We start from the raw sequence: 23,520 nt of genomic DNA on the forward strand, positions 1-23,520 counted from the left end.
GAGGGGAATTTTCTGAGTGCTTTTCCCTTATTGAACAAAGAACAAAGAAAAGTACAGCACAGGAACAGGTCCTTCAGCCCTCCAAGCCTGTGCCGAACATGCTGCCCGTCTAAATTAAAATCTTCTGCACTATCCCTCTATTCCCATCCTATTCATGTATTTGTCAAGATGCCCCTTAAACGTCACTATCGTCCCTGCTTCCACCACCTCCTCCAGCAGCGAGTTCCAGACACCCAATCTTCTCTGTGCAAAAAACTTGCCTCGTACATCTCCTCTAAACCTTACCCCTCGCACCTTTGTTAAGTAATGGGTTAAGAGACATTGCAATTAGATGTCTCATTTATGTTAAGTATCCATTAATTGACACTGATATATAAAGGGGTTTCAGATGGCCTCTGTCAGGTGGTGTGTTGTTAAGAGTTTTGTGCAGAGGCTGTGGAAGTGAAATAAATGGTGTTTGGTGAAAAGGAACAAGAACTTTAGACTCTTCATTTCACAGCAATTAAAACATCTAACAATGGTAGCAGAAGATGGTTGCTGTGCAAATGTAAAGGTTTTAAAGATACAACTTTTCCAGATCAAACCAAGGAGTGAGTGAGAAGGAAAAAAAAAAGATACATGGCTGAACCCAGGATAAAGATGGCTGGATATGACTATCCTTCCTTATTTTCTGAAAGGGAATCGTACGACCAATTGAGAAGTGCAGTAGTTATGTGGACTAAGGTAACTGCTTTGGGAAAGAGAAAACAAGGTGTGGCATTGGCTCTTTCTCTACCATATGGTAGTAAAATCCGAAACAAAGTGCTTTCTGAGCTGGAATTGGAAGAGTTGGACTCAGAAGAAGGTCTGGAGACTTTATTACGTTATATGGATAAGATTTATAAGAAAGATGACTTGTTAAGTGCGTATGAAGCATGGTCGGATTTTGATAAGTTCTGGAAAATGGAGGATATCTCCATGGAAGACTATATAATGGAATTTGGCAGACTATATAAAAGGCTGCAGAAACACAACCTGGAATTTCCACAGTCTGTGTTGGCCTTTAAATTACTTGACTGTGCTGGAGTGAGCAACATGGATAGGCTCCTGGTTTTTACAGGAGTTCAGTTTACTGATAAAGATACCTTATTCGAACAGATGACAAAAGCTTTCCAAAAGTTTCTGGGGAAACATTCGATTCCGATGGCTCTGATGACCCAAATAGGTCAGCCTGCAATAAGGCAGAATATGGAAGATACACTAGTAACAGGATGGCGAAATCGTATGGCTACAAACAGGGCTCAAGACTATAGACAGAGACCGAGACAAGGAAATTATAAAGACAGAAACACAGTTAGAACCGACAATAGGAAGATGAACCCCAGAAATGCACGGGGCATGATAAATCAATCTTTTCGATGTGACTCTCAATACCATCATGCTTTCAACTGTTCAACTCGTGTTTGAAGCGACACATGACACAGAAGAGTCCGAAGAGGAAAAAGGTAGTGACCAGAAAGAAGGCATTGTCCTATTGACAAGCAGTGTTACGCCGGTAATGAGGGTGTTGGTTGCAGAATCCTTCAACTGTGCTGTATTGGACAGTGACTGCACATCTACTGTGTGTGGAACTGACTGGTTAAAATGTTACCTGGACTCTTTGAATGCTGAAAATCGTAACAAGGTTAAGGAATTTGAAAGTTCCACAAGTTTCAGGTTTGGGGATGATAATACTCTGAAGTCGCTGAAAAGAGGGGTGATCCCTTGCAATATTGTCGGAGTGAATCATTTCATTAGCACGGATGTTGTATCAAGTGAGATACCTTTGCTTCTGAGCAGACCATCGATGAAGAAAGCACACATGAAACTGGATATGGAACAGGATAAGGCAACAGTTTTTGGAAAAACGGTGGACTTACAATTTACACAGTCAGGACACTATTGTATTCCATTACTGACAAATAATTTTTCAAGTAGAGTGGTTAAGGATGTGTTAATGGCAGTTGAAAATGGGACTTTAGCTGATAAAAAGATTGTGGTATTAAAACTGCATAGGCAATTTTCACATCCATCTCCTCGGAGGCTGAAAAAAATAATTAAAGGATGCAGGGGTAAGGGATGACGACTATCCTAAACTGATAGAACAGGTTAGTGACCGCTGTGAAGTTTGTAGGAAGTACAGAAGGACATCAGCACGACCGATCGTAACCCTACCTTTGGCCAGGGATTTTAACGACATTGTGGCCATGGACCTTAAGGTCTGGGATAAAGCAAATAATATATTTATTTTGCATTTTATAGATTTAGCAACCAGATTTAGTCAATCAACAATTGTACGAAGTAAAGAAAAGAGAGTAATTCTGGATCAAATCGTGGAAAAATGGATAGGGACAGGAATGGGTCCACCGGCAAAATTCCTTGCGGACAATGGGGGACAATTTGCTAATGATGAGTTTAGGGATATGTGTGAAAACATGACTATCAGAGTTATGAATACGGCTGCAGAAAGCCCATTTAGTAATGGTGTCTCTAAAAGAAATCATGCTGTCATCGATGACATGCTTCGGAAAATTTTGGCAGATCAACCAAATTGCAGGCTAAATTCAGCTTTCGCATGGGCAGTACATGCAAAGAATTCATTGCAGATGGTTGGGGGCTATAGTCCTTATCAATTAGTGTTTGGTAGAAATCCTAAAATTCCATCCATTTTGGATGACCAGCCTCCAGCTTGGGAGGGGGCTGCAATTAGCTCTGGTTTTGCTGAACATTTAAATGCATTACATAGCAGTAGAAAAGCTTTTTTGGAAGCAGAAGACTCTGAAAGAATTTGCAGAGCTTTAAGACATAACGTACGGCCATCAGATGCCGTTTTTCAGCAAGGAGGCATGGTACACTATAAGAGAGACAATTCTAATGAATGGAAAGGCCCAGGGAAGATCATAGGCATAGATGGTAAAACAATTATTTTGCAACATGGTAATCAAACTGTTCGGGTCCATTCATCAAGGATAATGGGTACAGATTACAAATTTTCAAATTTAGACAGAGCAGACAGACACAACGAGGAACCAGAGTCATCTGGTACGCATGTGTTACGGAACTATGAGGACCAATTAACTGATATAGACAGGGTTTCTGTGGAGGAACACAACACTTCTGGTGAATTAAAACAGGCCATTTTTCCGAAAGGGCAACTGCCAAAAGGTACAAAAGTGACATACTTGCCTGAAGGGTCGAGTCAATGGAAGGATGCAACTGTTATTAGTAGAGCAGGGAAGGCCACTGGAAAGTACAAACATTGGTTGAAAGTACAGCATTCAGGGGAAGGAGTCAAGACAATGGATTGGGAAAACGAAGTTCAAAAATGGAGGGCACAGAAACGCAGTGTCAGTTCAGATAGTACATTGGATAGTGAACAGGTCCGCAGGAAAAGGTCAAGAACTATTGAAAGGACATCCCACAGCAGAAGGGAAAGATCAAGCAGTAGCAGTACAGAACGAGATACCAGGCAGGAGAGGGGACGTAGTTTGTCAAGATCTCGGAACATGAGTAAGACTACGAATACTAATAGGAGTAGAAGCCCACATGCACGTGGGATTTTGGTGGCTTCAAATAAATTAGATGAAAAAGTTATTAAAGAAGCTAAACAGCAAGAATTGCATAGTTGGAGTGAATTTCGGTTATACACGGAAGTACCGGATAGGGGACAAAGAGCTCTATCCCACAGATGGATTTGCACGGAAAAGGTTCTTCTGGATGGAACTTATAAGGCAAAGGCCAGGCTCGTGGCAAGGGGATTTGAAGAAAACTTAGAAGATCAGGATTTAAGGGTAGATTCACCTACAACAGGAACGGTTATTTTAAAGATCTTCTTGGCTCTATTAGCCACAAAGGCATGGGAATGCAAATCTATAGATATAAAATCTGCCTTTTTGCAGGGGCATCAGCTCCAGAGAGATATTTTTCTCCATCCTCCTAAAGAAGCAGCTAACACAGAAGGGGTACTCTGGAAGTTGAACAAATGTGTATATGGATTAAATGATGCATCTGGAGTCTGGTATTTTTCGGTAAGGTCAGTTTTGTTAAAGTTAGGCTGTTGCCAGTTGAAAGCAGATCCTGCAATGTTTTACTGGCACTATAAAGGAAATCTTTCTGGCATTTTTATGATGCATGTCGATGGTTTTTTGTGTAGTGGGACTAGTGATTTTGAAGCTATTGTAATCTCTGGTTTGAGGAAAGAATACAGGGTTGAAAGTCAGGCTTCCGGTGCATTTAAATATATTGGACTGGAAATTGGACAGACTAAATTAGGGGCAACTTTACGTCAGCAATCTTATTTGGAAAGCATCACCCCAATAGCAATTAGTCGTGGCCGAGTTTCACAAAAAGACGCAATGGTTTCAAAGATAGAAAAAGAGCAACTACGAAGTTTAATTGGGCAACTGAACTGGTTAGGTAGACAGACTAGACTGGACGTGAGTTTTGATGTCTTAGAGTTGAGTACAAAAATGAATTATCCCAAAGTGGATGAGCAAATAAAGCGTTGGCCAAACTAAAAATGCAGGAGTGTGTTTTGAAGTTCCCGGTTTTAGGTGACCTTCAGCACTTGAAACTCATAGTTTATAGTGACGCGTCCTATGCAAATTTATGTGATGGGATTTCAAGCGCAGGAGGTTTTATAATTTTCCTTTTGGGGAACAATGGTAAATGTTGCCCACTTGCGTGGGAAACAAAGAAAATAAGGAGAGTGGTAAAAAGCACTTTGGCTGCTGAGACGTTAAGCCTTGTAGAGGCAGTGCATATGGCTTTTTATATAAGTATGATATTGACAGAAATTTTGGGACTAGGGGATTTGGGTAATATACCTATTGACTGTCACATTGACAATAAGTCCCTGTGGGAAAATGTGCACTCTACAAAAAGTGTCAATGAAAAGAGGTTACGGATAGACATCGCAAGTTTGAAGCAGATGTTGGACAAAGGGGAAATAACAAAAATTAAATGGGTCGACAGTAGCTATCAACTGTCAGGCTGTTTTACGAAAAGAGGGGTGGGTTCACATAAACTTTTGGATATTGTTAATGAAGGATGCTTGTTTCTGTGACTGTTTTTTTTTCTTTCTCGTCCAAACAAGAAAAATAAAAGAAAATCTCCTGCACCCTCTCTAAAGCCTCCACATACTTCTGGTAGTGTGGTGACCAGAATTGAACACTATACTCCAAGTGTGGCCGAACTAAGTTTCTATACAGCTGCAGCATGACTTGCCAATTTTTATACTCAATGCCCCGGCCAATGAAGGCAAGCATGCCGTCTGCCTTCTTGACTACCTTCTCCACCTGTGTTGCCCCTTTCAATGACCTGTGGACCTGTACATCTCGATCTCTCTGACTGTCAATACTCTTGAGGGTTCTCCCATTCACTGTATATTCCCTACCTGTAATAGACCTTCCAAAATGCATTACCTCAGATTTGTCCAGATTAAACTCCATCTGCCATCTCTCCGTCCAAGTCTCCAAACAATCTAAATCCTGCTGTATCCTCTGACAGTCCTCAACGCTATCCGCAATTCCACCAACCTTTGTGTCATCCGCAAACTTATTAATCAGACCAGTTACATTTTCCTCCAAATCATTTATATAAACTATGAACAGCAAAGGTCCCAGCGCTGATCCATGCGGAACCAGCACCCTGGATGTTCCTCTGGATTTTTGTGTTTCTGGAAGATTACATGGCTGCGGGAGGTAATAGCATGTGGTGGGCTTTGGAGGAAATGACCAGTCGCGCTGCCTTAGCAATCATCAGCATGTCGCAGCTTTGGGCTGGTCCACCTCGCCTTTTCCAGTTCAACAATTTTGTACTCCTGCAGTATTTTGTTCTCTCTCCTTCACTTCTGTCTTGCACCTTCCTTACATCTATATATGTGCTACTCGACCTTTCCACTTATCTTTTCCTCTCCCTCACTGTCCCTTTATGTTTGTTTGATTTTCCCTTGTTACTTTTCACATTCCTTTTTTTTCTCATCTCTCCCATTTTTATCCATCCATGGAGCATTTGCACCTCATTCCCGATATCATTTGCAACAGCGATGTGGGTAGAAAGTTAGCCTCTTAAAGGCACAGTGAGGAGGAAATAGTAGACCAGACAATAGAATTTGAGACAATCATACAGGGCATCCTACATCCATTTCCTGCAGGTTGGCACGGTGGCTCAGAGGTTAATACTGCTGCCTCACAGCTCCAGGTCCCCGGTTCAATTCCGGCCTCGGGTGACTGTGTGCAGTTTGCACTTCCTCCCCGTGTCTGCGTGGGTTTCCTCCGGATGCTCCGGTTTCCTCCCACTGTCCAAAGATGTGCCGGTTAGGTGGATTGGCCATGCTAAATTGCTATTAGTGTCCAAACAAAAAAAGTTTACGTGGGGTTACAGAGATAGGGTGGAGGTGTGGGCTTAAGTAGTGTTCTCTTTCTAAGGGCCGGTGCAGACTCGATGGGCTGAATGATCTCCTTTTGCACTGTAAATTTTATGATTCTATGACAATGGATCTCACATGGGGAACAAAAAGCACAGCTGTAGCAAAGAGACTGCTGTTTTGAAATTTTGAAGTAAGAGTTTGAAGTCAGAGAAAATTGGCAGTAATATCAATGTTACAGTGTGTTGAGTTAACACTATAGGAACTTATACAGAATTATTTGTTGTGCTGTTTGATTTATTAATTCAAACTGCCACAACTCACACACCCCAGCCATAAACATTTACGATTTCATGTGTGTGCTAAGAACATTTTATTTCAAGAAAGCAAAATTATAAACAAACAGATTTCAAGTGAAACTTGTAAAAAAAAATTAACAACTGTTGATTTGAGAGAAAATGCTTTGCTTTTTTACGATACATATTTAGGGCAGTTTTGATTCCTCATTTGAGTAAGGATGTTCTTGCGACAGAGAGAGTACAGAGAAGGTTGACCAGATGATTTCTGGGATGGCAGGACGGATTTTGAGGTGAGACTAAGGCGGTGTGGATTGTATTTGCTTTTGTTCAGAAGAATGAGGGGGTGAATCTCATTGAAACTATTTGGCTGGGATTCTCTGAAATCCTGGCCAAGTGTTGATGCCGGCGTCAAAACCGGCGCGAGCGGCGCCGGTGTCAATGTGCCATCCAGGCCCAGTTAGTCTCCCCGTCCTCAGGGGCTAGAATGGCGCCGGAGTGATGTGCGTTGCTCCGGCATCGAAAGCCGGCGCACCACGGCCAGCGCAGGTCTGCACATGCTTGTCACAGGCGGTTCGGGTCCCGCACCACGGCCGTCTCCGCAGCGGCCCACGGGCAACATGGCGGAGCCCTACAGGGACCCGGCACAGAGGAACATAGGCACCCCCCCCCCCCCCCGGAATTAGCGCGCCTGACAATCGGTTGCCCCCGATCACGGGCCTGGCCACCGTGTAGGCCCCCCCTGGAGTCGGCTCCCCCCGCATCCCCCCCCCCAACCAGGACGGTCCTCACAGCCAGAATGCCGAGGTCCCGCCAGGTAGGACCATGCTCAAACGACGCTGGCGAGACTCAGCGGAATTCGGTGGGCACTCGGCCCGTAAAGCGCGCAGAATCACCACGGAGGCTGCTTTCAACGGCCCCTGACCACGCCGCCGTGATTGGCGTCGACTCTCTGGTCGCCAGAGAATCGGCGGCCCGGTGGCGGAGTGGCGTGGAGGGATTCGCGCGCCCCCCTGGCGATTCTCCAACCCGGCGTGGGCTCAGAGAATCCCAGCCATAAACTTCTAACTGGATCAGAGAGGGTAGATGCAGGAAGTATGTTCCCAATGGTGTCCAGAACCATGGGTCATAGTCCAAGGTACGGGGTAAACATTTTCGGACTGAGGTGCAGAGAAATCTTTTCACCCAGAGAGTGGTAAGGCTGTGAAATTACCAACCACAGAAAGCAGTTGAGGCCAAAACGTTGTATATTTTCAAGAAGGAGTTAGATATAGCTCTTGGGGCTAAAGGGTCTAAGGATATGGGGAGAAAAGCGGGATCGAGGTTACTGAGGTGGATGATCAGCCATGATCATAATGAATGGCGGAGCAGGCTCAAAGGGCCGAATGGCCTCCTCCTATTTTCTATATTTCTAAAATGGAGAAGTGATGCTCTGGTTTTCGTATTGATATTGCCGCGACCTACACTGTTTAAAAGATGTTTACAGGAGACTAAACTGATGGCATATTTGGACACTGCTATTTGAAATGGCTTCTAGTCCTTGGATGGGGCAACACATTCTGGACAAAGATGTGCAACGGTTAAATCTATGGTAGCCACCTTTGCCCACGCCTAAAGTCCAAAGAATTTCTGTGGTGATGCATAAGTCATAATCTTGCAAAATATTGATAGACTGCCCATGCCATTCCATTGCTGCTGAGGTTGGACATTGACACATATGAATCTGAGGAGCTAGGTTTCCATTGCAAACCTCCAGACTAAACTTCAACAATCCATCAATTAGCTAATGCAAGGCTTGTGAAACTATTAAGGATCCGTGAGAATGTCTGTGCTTCTACCAGCTTTGATTCTGGATTGTTTCTGCAATGTACATTGCTGTAATGATGTTTCTCATCTAACGGGCTGAACCAGCTCATACTGTACATCTCTCAGGTACAAAATGCAACTGGGCTGTTGAGAATTGCCAGCTGACTTTTGAGCTTTCAAATTCTGCTGAAATGGATGTAACTACATGAATAACTGGTTGGTATCTACTGAAAGGTCTACTTTGCAGCTGGCCAGGTAATTTTCCGAGTATCTCATTCCAATAGATAAGCTGCCGTTACATCGGCAATCATAACAAGTTTGTGCAGTATTACTCAAAAGTAAACGGTTCAATAGTTTTATTTTCCAAAGACATTTAATTAAAGTTGAGTTACATATCATCTTTCCTTTCCAGCCTGCTTTTTAATGTTGTGTTGCTTGTCATGTGTTGCTGCCGCTGAGGTTGAAATAAGTAGAAGTAATTTATCCAAGAAAATGTTTTTGCTTCTTTCATGACATAGCACTAGGCTCTCAACTCATCCTATAATCGTTCTTTTACAGCCAGTCTGCTGCAAGATGTGCAGATAGTGGCCAGTGTTCTGATTACAAATTGAAATGGGATATTAAAATAGAAGATGATATAGCAATGCTTTCCAGCTCTAACAACTCCTTCAGGATTGCAAATCTTTATTCTGGATTGGTGATAAAGTTCCTTTGCCTTTGTACCAAACTCTGATCTTCAGTCTTCCCTTTCACCAATGATTACCCAGCATATTTTTGAATGATTTATTATTAACTGTGCCTTTTGATAGTATCCACCGTTAATTCAAAACTCCTAAAGAGACGATTCCTTCTTTCTCACTGTGATGGTATGTGGTGAAATCAAGAAAGGCACCGGAACTGTTACCATTTATTATTGTGTTTCATGTTTTGTATTTGAAAGCCCAGACTCTCAGCAGCTCTAGGGAATAGCTGGCTTCTTAAAAGGACCATTCTGTTTATCTGTTTTGCTCCTACACTCTAATCTTAAATCAAAACCTACGATGACAGCTATAAAACCATTCAAATGTCAGACATACAGTCAGACACCGAATATTAGCCCATATTAAATAATATATTTTACACATTACATTTGCTCTATCTCTTTTTCCACCAACTACTGCTTTCTTTTTTTCAAGTTGAACATATTTTATTCTGATATTCTTCTTCCTCTTAGGGTTATAATGATCGTCTTATGATCCACTTGATAAAACATAGCTCTACCACTGAAAAAGTCGGCGGTGTACTCACCTCTGCTCCTGATGGCTGCCCGGCAGCCAGTTAACGCTCTGAGGCAAATTAATTGGCTGGAAACGGTGCCCCAACTAAGAAGGAAGTCCCGCCTCTGGGACTTGCCAGCTAATTGAAAGATATTCAAGAACCGATCCAGTAATCGGGAAGGTGCTGGACGTGGTGCAAAAAGGAACGCTGTCAGACATTCATAAGTAAAATCTAGACCTCAAACCCTACATCACCCGAAGACTTGAGTTGACTGTATGGAATGGAGTTCTATTATGGGAATCCATGTGATTATCCCTCCGTGCTTGCGTAGTAGAGTCCTTGATCAACTGCATAAGGGACACCCTGGTGGGATTTCGGGTATTGCACCTCAGTGTTGAGATGTAAAAAAGCACAGAGGCTTTCAATGCCCAACCAAGTTCAGTCGTTATAATGTGCCCTACACGTGGCTGATGACTCTCACTGAAACCCACCACATGACGTGAGCACTTATGCAATGAGAGCCTTGCTGTCACAAAGAACATCAACGAGCAGACTTTTGGGGTGTTAATGTAATAGGCCCACTTTCTGGACTCCTCAGGAAGCACCCCAGCATTCACCAGAATGAGTGTTGCTCCTGCTGCTCTGTTGCATTCTCCACAACCTAGAATTCAAGAGGGCACAGCCCCTGCCACCGCAAATTCAATAACCACTACAGCAGGAGGCGAAGGTGCAGCGAAAGAACAAAAAGGGAAGAGGCAATCCTCACATCTACATTCTTGGCAGGTTGTTCATTCATGTATCATCAGACTCTGGTTCCCCTGAATGAAATCTAAGATCCTCATTCCTCAACATACATGATCGAATTGCTGCCATCGTGGGTGAGTGCTCATTGAGTATTCGTGGTCTCACAGCAAACCAACATCCCTTGGTCCAACAGATCACTGAGCATCCTTCTGATCCTATCACAATGTCCTACTGGCCACAATTCTGAAATAAAAGTAACGGTTCCAGATCAACTTTATCCAAAAATAGCATTCAGTGTCACGCAAATAACCACCCTTAGTGCCTGCCTATGGGGATTCAATAGTTAAGAAGGACATTGCTGGTTAAAGAGAAAATGAATGCAATAGTGAGGAAGGATATTAGCTCTGTATGGGTTGAGCTGAGAAACACCAAGGGGCAAAAAACATGAGTGGGCGTTTTATATAGACCCCCAAACTGTTGTTCTGATGTTGAGAATGGCATCAAACAGGGAATTCAAGACATTTGTGACAAAGAAACGTCTGTAATTATGGGTGATTTTAAACTGCATAGAGATTGGACAAATCAAATTAGTCACAATACCGTAAAGGAAGAATTCTTGGAGTCTATACGGGATGGTTTTCTGGAGCAATACATTGAGGAACCAACTAGAGAACAGGCGATGCTAGACTGGGTACTGTGTAATGAGAACGGAATAATTGGCAATCTAATTGTGCAAGACCACTTGGGGATGAACGACCATAATATGATCACATTTTTCATCAAGGTGGAGAGTGAAGTGGTTGATTTTGAGACTAAGGTCCTGAATCTTGAGAAAGAAAACTACGATGATAAGAGGCATGAGTTTGCTATGATCAATTAGGAAACATTATTGAAAGGGATGACTGTGGATAGGCTACGGCAACTTTCAAGGAGCATTTGGGGGAACTGCAACAACTGCTTTTTCTTGTTTGGCACAAAAGTAAAATGGGAAAGTTGCCAATCCATACCTTACAAGGGAAATTAGCGGTAGTATGCGATCCAACAAAGAAGTATCCAAATTGGCCAAGAAAAACAACAGGTCCAAGGATTGGGAGCAGTTTAGAATTCGGCAAAGAAGGGCCAAGGGATTGATTAAGAAGGGGAAAATAGAGTACGAGAGTAAGCTTGCAGGAAACAAAAACTGACTTTAAAGTTTCTCCAGGTACATGAAGAGAAAAAGATTGGTGAAGACAAATATAGGTCCCTTACAGTTGAAAGAGTGGAATTTATAATGGGCGACAAAGAAATGGCTGAGCAACTGAACACATACTTCGGTTGTCTTCACAAATGAGGACAGAACAAAGATACCAAAGATTTGGGGGAACCCAGGGATTAGTGAGAGGGAGGAACTGAAGGAGATAAAATATTAGTCGAGAAATGGCGAAATTGATGTGATTGAAGGCTGCTAAATCCCTAGGGCTCAATAATCTACATGTCAGAGTACTTAAGGAAGTGGCTCTAGAAATAGGTGATCATCTCCCTGAATTCTATAGACTCTGGAACAGTTCCTGCAGATTGGAGGGTAACTAATATAACTACACTATTTAAAAAGGGAGGGAGAGAGTAAACAGGGAATTACAGACCAGTAAGCCGGTGTCAGTAGTGGGGAAAATTCCAGCATCTGTTGTCAAAGATTGTATAGAAGAGCACTTACAAAATAGTGGTAGGATCGTACAGTCATCATTGATTTTTGAAGGGGAAAATCATGCTTGAAAAATCTATTGGACTTCTTCGAGGATGTAACTAGTGGAGTTAATGAGGGGGAGCCAATGGACGTGGTTTGTTTGGACTTTCAGAAGGCTTTTGACAAAGTCCAGTATAAGAGATTAGTGTGTAAAATTAAAGCGCATGGGATAATGGGTAGTGTATTGAGATGGATAGAAAACTGGTTGGCAGACAGCAAACAAAGAGTAGGAATTAACGGATCTTTTTCAAATTGGCAGTAGTGACTAGTGGGGTACCGCAGGCATTGGTGCTAGGACCCTAGCTATTCACAATATATATCACTGATATAGATGAGGGAACAAAATGTACTTTCTCCAAATTTGCAGATGACACAAATCAGAGGAAACAGGGCTTCCAGGAATGTCTTGGAGAGGATGAGTTGTGAGGAGGATGCAGAGATGCTTCAGTGTGATTTGGACAAATTGAGGGAGTGAGCAAATGAATGACAGATGCAGTATCATTTGGAGAAATGCAAGGTTATCCACTTTGGCAGCAAAAAGGTAAGGTAGATTCTTATCTGAATGGCCAGAAATTGGGAGAGGGGATCATGCACTGAGACCTGGGTGTTCTCGTACACCAGTCACTGAAGGTAAGCATGCAGGGACAGCGGTGGTAAAGAAGGCTGCCGGCCTTCACTGCAAGAGGGTTCGAGTACAGGAGCGGGGCTGTATTGCTGCAATTTTAAAGGGCCTTGGTGAGGCCACACCTGGAATATTGTGTGCAGTTTTGGTCTTCTTATCTGAGAAAGAATGTTCTTGCTATAGAGGGAGTGCAGCAAAGGTTTAACAGATTGATTCTTGGAATGGTAGGTCGGACGTATGAGAAGAGATTGAGTCGGTCAGGATTGTATTTGCAGGAGTTCGGAAGAATGATGGGAGGTCTCATAGAAACCTATAAAATTCTAACAGGACTAGATGCAACAAGGATGTTCCCGATGTCCATAAACAGGGGTCAAGTCTGAGGATATGGGATGGACTATTTAGGACAGAGATGAGGAGAGATTTCTTCACCCAGAGAGTGGTGAGCCTGTGGAATTCATTAGCACAGGAAGTAGTTGAGGCCAAAACAAGCAGTTAACAAAAGCTCTTGGGGTGAAGGTGCTCAAAGGACATGGGGGCAAGGCAAGATTCGGTTATTGAGTTGGATGATCAACCATGATCATAATAAATGGCGGAGAAGGCTCGTAGAGCCAATAGGGCTCCACTTGCTCCTATTTTCTATGTTTCTATGTCTTGCAGGTGCCTTTACCTGACTTGTTCTCCTACGTAGTCTTACCTTGGTGAATCCAGTCCCTTGCAAGCAAGCGCTTGGTTACCGGCCTGTCAATGCATCAAGCATTTTGGTGTCAACAATCTTTTCCGATGTACCAACTTATTGGAGTCCCCATCTGAGTCTTCTGCAGCAGAACTTCTCTGCGACCCGACCCTCTGGGGAGCTGGCACCCACACTGTCCTTGCCCTGGGCCTGACTGCAGTGCCCCATCATTCATTACATGCAGATTTCACCTCTATATTTCCCTCTAATGTTCACACAGGGCTAGTGCTGGAACTGGAAGCTGCAAATATCAAATAAAGTAGTAATGATTCTTCCACCTCAATTGTTCATCCATTAGACCTTCAGAATAAGCTACCACTTGTTGGCATGTCCTCGATATCTGAAAACATAAATGCACATGGCAAGGTGAGAGAATGGGAGGAAAGCAAGTGACACATAGATGCACCATTGTGGTTTGTACATTTGAGCACATTGCAGCATAGTGTGAAGTGAGAATTGAGAAGGTACATTTGGAGGGACATACCTTGATCCTCGATTATTTCAGGGACATTGACACCCCAATACTGGCTGCTGCTGTCATCTATTATGGACCTCTTTATCCTGTTACAGAAATGGGACGTGTGTTCGGGAGTATGGTGCCATGAGCTTGGATGAAGTTCCTGTTACATTTTAATTGCTGGCAGCAAGTGCCACTTGTGAGATATTAGTTTGCGTCTTCCAGCAGATCATAGAAGAATCATAGAATCCCTATATGCAGAAGGAGGCCATTCAACACATCAAGTCTTCACCAACCCTCAGAAAGAGCACCCTACCTAGGCTCGCTCCCCCGCCTCATTCCCATAACCCCACCTAGCCTTTGGACACCCAGTGGTCAATCCACCTAACCTGCACATCTTTGGGCTGTGGAAGGAAACATGAGCACCCGGAGAAAACACACACAGACAGGGGGTAAATGTGCAAACACCGCACAGACAGTCACCCGAGGTCACAATCGAACCTGGGTCCCAGGTGCTGTGAGGCAATAGTGCTAACCACTATGTCACTGTGCCAACCATGTATCTATGTCTGTGTGAAGGCTTGTGGTTCAGTTGTTGGGATATGCCACGTAAGGATGACCTTGACCACTTGTGTGCATGTGGCACTATGTCCAATCCCTTGGTGCTAGACTGTTGGCATTGACCACCTTGGCCATCTGCTCTGGCTGCTTTCTCAGCACTTGTCTGATGGACCTCCTGAGAGAAGGGAACCTATTTCCTTCTGTGAACCTCATGTGTAAATGAAAGCCTCCATTGTAGCATCTGAAAGTACTGTGGCAAGTCCTTTGCCTTGTTGCGTTAACTCTGTTCCTTCTGTCAGTTATTCTAATTTCCTTCACATGTTTGGAGCCCTGTTGCTGGTGGTAAGGGTTGAGCTCTCATGATTGAGAGATTGTGCAGGATACAGCCGATCACAACACACAGCAACATAAACTCCAGCAAGTCCTTCAGGACTCATCCAGAGTAATCCAGGTAGAGGAAGCAGTGCTTGATCATTGCAAGTCTGCTTTTTAAGGTTTTTTTTAGTAGTGTGGCTCTCATTATATTTATGCTGTCCACGTGTTATTGTGCGCCCTGATCTTGATCCAGGTGGTCAGTAGATACACCTTGTTACCAAACAATTATCCTCTGGATTGATGTGACAGCTCAAACACTGATGGTACAATGGACTGATACAGACTAAAGACATAATGTGACTGCTGGTAGTATTCTGGGTATTCACCTGTATGATGCGCCAAGTATGATCACACACTGACGTCCCATTCAGGGAGTGGTATACTTTGCAGTTGCAGTACATCTCTGATACGGTGCATGCAAAATCGCAATTGTGCTGTCAGTGGTACCCAGTAGCATGGGGCACCCCCACAATGCTGGTAAAGCCACTTGCACTCTCCTGCTGTTTCTTTCTCTCAGAAAGAACATAATACACCCTTTGCCTGGCATAAAGAGTGTTACTCACCTTACTGATGCAGCAGTAGATGGCTAACTGGGAGAAGGCAGACGTGTAACCTCAAGTCCGCAAAATCCTAAATCAAAGATGTCCATGGCCACAGCTGCTGTCCCAGCTGCTGGCAGTACCATCCTCACCCACCCTGATTATGCAGGACTGCTTGCTGACAGGTTTCTGTGAGCACCTCCTTCAAAAAAATGGATTCAAAACACATCCACTCCGGGCTTTGGTTCAGGTCAGAGTTATCATTTTGAAAGACACTGGGTGAAGAAGACACCCTGCTGAGACGGCCTTCATGTCCTCCTCCTCCTCTCTCTGCAAGCAGCTTGTCCTCTTCTCTGCTGCCTCTCCTCAATCTCCCTGTCATGCTGCAAGCCAAGGGGATGGCTACACCTGTTATAATATGCCTTGAAGAGACAGACGCATGACTTTACTGAAAAGGATGTGTGTCATGGGACCCAGTTTCAGTTTCCCTTTTGCTTTCAGCAGAGCATATACACACTGCTCTGCTGATGGTGCCTTCAAGCTTTATACATCAGTATAAATGTGTTGTGATGCTGCTGTCCCTCAACAACTCATGATTTGAAGCAAGCATTTTGATCAGAACCATTTGAATCACAGCTCAGGCCTTCTCCACGTGAAGCACCGCTTCTGGCAATTTGAACACCATTAAGCAACTCTGCAAACCACCAGTCATTTCTATATGTTCAGACAAATAAAAAAAACAATTAGTGGCTAACCTGAAAGGATTTGATGACATTAGCATCCTTGTCAAAATGGAAACCCCAAAACATGTGCGTGTCCAGCATGTGTGCCATTTTGGCTGAATTGCCTATTCCTGTAACCGTCCCCATGTCATCCCTCCCCCCACCCCACTCATTTTATTGGCACTGGGCAGGATTTCCATCCGCCGTTGGAAGGAAGTCCTGCCTGTGAGAGCTGGCAGCCATTCTGATTGGTCGACAGCTCTGCAATTCAGCCAGACACAGTAGCGCTAATCCTGGGACTACGTCATGGGCCGGGATTCTTCAAAACGGCAGCTAAGTGTTGACACCGGAGTATTTCACGCCAGCATCAACGAGCCTCTTGGCCCACAGGGGGCCAGCATGGCATCGGAGTGCTCTACACAGCTCTAGCTGCCGATTCGCGACCCTGCACTGCCAGCCGTGGGTCTGCGCGTGCGCGCGGCGGTTGTTTCCGCACTGGTCCTGCGCAACATGGCGTAGCGACACAGCGTGCCCGCCGATCGGTGGCCCCTGATCGCGGGCCTGCCCGTCGTGGAGGTCCCCCTGCAGACTGATCCCCTGCCCCCCACCAAGATGGCCACCGCAGCCAGGACGTTGAGCTCCTGCTGGGTGGAACCATACGTGAACCACGCCAGCGGGAACTCGGCCGGTTTACCGCGGAGAATCTCCGCGGGGGGCCTCTTTCAATGGCCCCCGTCCGGCGCTGCGCGCCGACTGCCGCTGATTCTCCGGTCGCCGGAGGTTCGCATCCCGGCTTCGGACCCGATCGCGAGTCTGACGCCCCATTCTCCGACCTGCGCCGAGCGCGATTTCGGCGTGGAGGCTCGGAGAATACTGGCCCTGGACTTTGGAGAAGGTAAGTCCTGGGGATCCTGGGGGTGGGAGGGCAGGGCATAGAGACTCGCCAGGATAAGGTCCTTAAGAGGTCATTAAGGTGAATGGTTGGGTTTTTGGGTTAGTTTCCTGCCCGAGGCTCTGCTCACCAGAGTAAATTTAAATCTGGGTTTGGGTGGGTTCCTGGCGGGAATCCCGACCATTCAATTTTACGTTCCCACCGCCGGCTCAACATCTGTCTTGGCGGGGAGCATTAAATTCAGCCCTAGGAGTTCCATATTGGAAGCAGAGACACAGAAGAACTAATATTTGAACCATCATGTTTTAAACAGGCTAACAACTTTAATAAAATAGCTTGAATAAAGATTGAGTAAGAGAATGTCAACTAGTATTTCAAAATATCACACTTTATCCCTGATGAGTTATGTACTCTGGGATAACACAGGCTGCAACTCGATGCAGCTTTGAGCAAAAGATATTCCAGATTTTGAAGCAAGTTCAATGTGATTTATTGAACCATTAGCACAGTTCTCTATGAGTTCGACTCTCCTGCTAATCTTGCTATGGTAACTCAGTCGAACTAACCAGTCTGCTCTAGGCCACGTGGTGGGTGTGATGCTTCTGATCTGCCCCTGTCCTACTCTCTAAGTGACGCCTGTGGAAAGAGACGGCGCATGTGTGCCCTGTCCTTTTATATGGGTTGTGCAATGCCCCCTATTGGTAGTGTCACCTCTGGGTGTCTTGACTGCTCATTGGTTGTGTCCTATTCTAAGTGTTCATTAGCTGTATGTCTGCATGTCATGACGTCTCTGGTGCTCCCTCTAGGGATCAGGTGATAGATATCGCGTGAGGCACATCCAAAGAACTCGTCCATGACTGTGTCGGATGCTTCAATGTACAACACATCTCATTGCGGTTCGGATTTGGTACAGAGGTCGCCACTTCCAATGATTAAATCATCATTTGAGTCGTAGTCTTCAAGGACTAAATCATCTCTTAGGGCGGTGATAACTGCTTGTTGCAGGGTTCTGTGGCGGTTACTTTCAGCTACTGGTTGAAGTTCAGGCATTGAGCTGTCGTTCCAGGTGAAAGAATTGCGTTTTCTGGCTTTAAATTTTCCCCCCACTATTTTTGGACATTTCCCCTTTAAGTGGCCGTGGTCCAGGGCCTCTGACATCATGACGCTTGTGACGTAGAGCGTAGGAATGGGTTGCGCATGCGCAGATTGCTTTTCCTTCACTGTGCGCTCTTTTCGCAACTGCGCTTGCACGGCTTCTCGCGCATGCGCAAAACACTGTATCCCCATTTCGCGTCTTCTCGGGAACTGTGCATGTGTGGCTCCTTGCACAAGATGGCTGCCAATCAAAATTGCCATTTGCATCTGTTGCAAGCCTACCTTTGCCTCGCAGTAGTTTTCAAACTTGTCCAGGACTGTCTGGAAGTCTCTCTTGTCCTGCCTTTTGGAGTACTTGAAGGAATTGAAGATTTCTGTTGCACTTTCACCTGCAATGGTGAGTAGAAGATCTATCTTCTCAGCATCGGCCATGCCACCTAGGTCGGATGCGACCATGTGAATCTCAAATCTCTGCGTGAATGCACGCCACTTGGCACTGAGATTGCTGTGGTACCTGAACTGCTGAGGCACCGGAATCTCGATCATCTTGCCTGGGTGCTGTTGCTGGTAGTCACGGACCTTGCTGAGTTGAACTAAACCGATTCAACACGCACTACTGGTACCATGATGTGTTATGTACTCTGGGATAACACAGGCTGCAACTAGATGCAGCTTTGACCAAAAGATACTCCAGACTTTGAAGTAAGTTTAATGTGATTTATTCAACCATTAGCTCAGTTCCTTATGAGTTCGACTCTCCTGCTAATCTTGCTATAGTAACTCAGTCTAACTAACCAGTCTGCTCTGAGCCACGTGGTGGGTGTGATGCTTCTGATCTTTCCCTGTCCTACTCTCTATGTGTCACCTGTGGAAAGAGACAGAGCATGTGTGCCCTGTCCTTATATATGGATTGTGTAATGCCCCCTATTGGTAGTGTCACCTCTGGGTGTCTTGACTGCTCATTGGTTGTGTCCTATTCTAAGTGTTCATTAGCTGTATGTCTGCATGTCATGACGTCTCTGGTGCTCCCTCTAGGGATCAGGTGATAGATATCGCATGAGGCACATGCAAAGAACTCGTCCATGACTGTGTTGGATGCGTGAGGCAAGAAGTCGCAAACATGCCGATGTGGAAACAGTTTGCAATTCTCCCAATGGCAGGTCAATAGCAGGTCACTGATCAAGCCAAGTAGGGGTGTGAATACCATTTGCATTCAGTGACATCTCATGAATTCTCTTTAAAACAGCTGCTTGCTGGAACCTCCTCATGCCATCCAATCTTGCATAACGCCGCCAGCGGAAAATCACGTTTGCCCGAAATGCACACATTTGGACTGATCTTTAGGGCCTTGCTCAGCTCCCAGATCTCCAAAGAGCGGGAGATGATGAAGGCCACCAGCTACCCTGTGCCCATGGACCCTGGATGAACACTTGCATAGCATGGCACCTCCATGAAGCAGCTTTCCGAAGCTGCAACTTCAGCTTCACTGAGGCTTTGGATCATCTTCCAGGGAATTTGGCATGGGGAAGGGAGTCTTGAGCTGCGTGATGGAAGGCAGCAGGAAGTATTGATGAGCGGCAAGGCTGGGGTGGCTGGAGGGGTGTGGTGAGGATGGGGTGTGGGGGAGTGTGCAGGTCTGAAGGGGAGGGCAGAAGTCCATGCGAACGTGTTCATAGGGAGGGGTTAGTGGAGTCAACTGCTGACTCCTTGGCTGAAAACACAGGGTGGGTCTGAGAGGAGGGGATGATTACGGTACTAGGGGACAGAGAGCGCTGGTTGGGTGGGGTGGTGAGGGTTCAATGGTATATGTGAATGGCCAGCAAGGGTTGTTAGGTGGGAAATGGAGATACACATGGTCAAGGAGTTTGGGAAAGAGGTTAATGTGAATGAGGATGGGGAAGCTCGGGAAGAGAGGGGATGTGTACATTCATCTGGACATGCTGGAAGGAGAAAGGTTCAGGTGGAAGGTAACAGTGGGAGGTCAAAGGTGATGCCAGGAGTGGTCAATGTTTATGGGGGAAGGAATTAGATGACTGGGGGAGGGCAAATGGTAGGGAGCTCATAAAATGACCATTATCACAGTTCTCAGATTGAAAGTAAGTGGAACCTCGGGCGAAATTCTCCCGAAACGGCGCGATGTCCGCCGGCTGGCACCCAAAACAGCGCCAATCAGACGGGCATCGTTTCCCCAAAGGTGCGGAATGCTCCGCATCTTTAGGGGCCGAGCCCCAACATTGAGGGGCTAGGCCGACGCCGGAGGAATTTCTGCCCCGCCAGCTGGCGGAAACGGCCTTTGTTGCCCCGCCAGCTGGCGCGGAAATGACATCCCCGGGCGGCGCATGCGCGGGAGCGTCAGCGGCCACTGACAGTTTCCCACGCATGCGCAGTGGAGGGAGTCTCTTCCGCCTCCGCCATAGTGGAGACCGTGGCGGAGGCGGAAGGCAAAGAGTGCCCCCACGGCACAGGCCCGCCCGCGGATCGGTGGGCCCCGATCGCGGGCCAGGCCACCGTGGGGGCACCCCCCGGGGCCAGATCGCGCCCCCCCCCCCCCCCCCCCAGGACTCCGGAGCCCGCCCACGCCTCCTTGTCCCGCCGTTCAAAAGGTGGTTTAATCCACGCCGGCGGGACAGGCAATTTATCGGCGGGACTTCGGCCCATTCGGGCCGGAGAATCGAGCAGGGGGGCCCGCCAACCGGCGCGGCCCGATTCCCGCCCCTGCCAAATCTCCGGTGCCGGAGACTTCGGCAACCGGCGGGGGCGGGATTCACGGCAGCCCCCGGCGATTCTCCAACCCCGGGGGGGGGGGGGGGGGTTGGAGAATGGCGCCCGAGCTCGTGTTGGATCGTCACAGATGGTGCATGGGAGTTGGGTCCGTGTATGGGTAGAGATGATCATCTCAGTTGGACAACAGAGAGTGAACCGTAGCATGCAGTGTTGAAAATATATTAAGGACCAGTGAGAAAAGTTTGTTAGATAAAGGTTCCATGTGAGAGTGCTTGCACAAGTCTCTGAAAGCACTTCTCCCTGTAGATTTGATAATGAGTTTGGCTGCACACAGGAGGACTGGGGAGGCTCTCAATTCCGTTAGATTGATGCTGAAAGAAAACAGTGGACAATATGTAGTGAACGTGAATATATTTGCAGATGTTCAATTAGTTACAATTACTGTTTTCACCCAGGCAACAAGTTGTGAAGCAAATGTTTCGACTTCTCTAGCCCTTCCACTCCTGAGGGCTGCCCTGACATCCGCAGCAGGGGTGGAGGCAGCCTGCACAGTTGTTTGCCCTCTTGCCTTTGAGGACTTTGGCAGTCTTCTTCTTTGAGGGTTTCGAGCACTGCAACGTGATTTTCCCCTGCCTCTTGCTGACTATCCATCATGAATTTGCAAGACTGCCTCGAGAGGCTCATCAACTGACTTGGACTTAGCAATTGGCTGTTCTCCTGCAGCCCTCTGAGTACTGGAGACCTGGGCTGTCCCTGGTTCTGACTGCTGTGGGGATGTTCTCCCAAAAGTGACTTTGAGCCTATTCTAGTGCTGTACTCCACCGAGGTTTGTGTCTCCGCGCTGATGTGGGTGATCGCTATGATGGTTATTCATCATCTTCCTCCTCTGACGTGGTCAGGGATTAGGAGTCCTGGTGGTGTCCCTTGTTGGCCTCGTTCTGCAGGTGCAGAAAAGATAGAGGATGGTGTTTTAGTTAATGCGCACGAGGGAGATGCAAATGCATGTGATTGTCAGGATGCAATGAACTCATGGAGGAATGATCCAATCTCCCCTTCCCCACAGGTGCGATCCCTGTCTTCCCCAGTGATCTCGGCTGCAGACTCCTCGTACTCTGTGAGGGTAATGATGTCAGCCATGCCCTCCCCTGGCCTGGAATCCTTCCCGCCTGTTTTGGGGAAATCCTGTTCTGGATGAAAACCAAAGAAAGGCATGTGATGAGAAGGGATAGAGCATAGGTTAACAAATATTCATGTCCCCTGTGTGTGGTGTTCCCTGGCCTGCAGGCCCAAGGATGAGAATGTTCAGCATGACAGATGGGATATTGGTGATATGAAAGGTTCCGTTAATCTATCAGTGTTGATATGTCTCTTGCTAATGGTTGCGTGGGCTCTGTGAAAAGAGAGGCCATTTGAGTATATTATGCCATGATGAGAGTTTGATACTGGAAGGTGTTAAAGATGAGTTACCCTGGTGTAGCAGACCTTTCTTGCACTAGATCTCGTTCTAGGCATGGTTGGCAGCTGCACTGACATCCTTGGCATTGGCCTTCCAGGACAGAGAGGTGAGGCTTGTGTGCTTCCTGAAACTGGCTCTGGGATAGGCCACACATCCTATGCACATTCTGTCGTCCTTACCTGGCCTGGCCTACATGTGATTCTAGATCTACAACAATGTGGTTGTCTCTTAACTCAAGGATGGGCAATAAATGCTGGCCCAGCCAGCAATACCCACATCCCATCAGTGAATAAAAAAAAGTATTAGCTCACAGCCTGAAAATGAAATGAAAAATGAAATGCCAGGTAATTCAGCCCAATACTGGCTCCTGCATAATTTCTGCACTTCCAAGCGAAGACTAGGGTGAGATTTCCCACCATTCCAAGCAGCGGTGTGGGCACTGTCAAAACTGCCCACCACCACACTTAGTCACATAAATTGAAAATTCCGCTTTGTGTTTCAGGTCCATCGAAACTGAAGAAAGATAGAAATTATGGTGGCTTGATATGTATACTGGAGGGTTCCAGTAGTTAACAAAGGGATTTATTGATGAAAGATGAAGTCAGTTAAGTAACAGACACAGAACACAGCATAACAGATCTTAACATTTCATCTCCGGGCTCTGACTGCCCAGAGTCCTGCCCTCAAGGCCCCATGTAAACTCCATATTGGTCAGAATTCACGCGCTCCCGTGCAATTGGCCCCGAGCCAGTCACGTGATCTGTTGAGCTTACCGTCTTAAAGTGGCCACACTACCACAGAAATGTAAGAGTTTTTAAGTCAATAGAAGCTGGGTGAATGGGGAGAGGAAGAACAAAGGAGAAGGCCAGGAAAGATTAAATAACAATAGATTTTGTGACATAATGGGCGGTGTTGACACCGTTGTAAACGGCGGTGCGTTTTACGACGGCGTCAACAGGCCCCTAGGATCAGCTGTCCTGCACCGCACAGCGGGCCAGCATGGCACTGGAGAGCCTCACGCTGCTCCAGCTGCCGATACGGGAGTCAGAACGGGCGCCGCAGGTCCGAGCAAGCACGCTACGGCCGGCGCAAGTTCACGCATGCGCATGGGTTGACTTCTCCGCTCCGGCCCC

This window comes from Scyliorhinus torazame, chromosome 5 (assembly GCF_047496885.1).
Source record: "Scyliorhinus torazame isolate Kashiwa2021f chromosome 5, sScyTor2.1, whole genome shotgun sequence".
Lineage (NCBI taxonomy): Eukaryota > Metazoa > Chordata > Chondrichthyes > Carcharhiniformes > Scyliorhinidae > Scyliorhinus > Scyliorhinus torazame.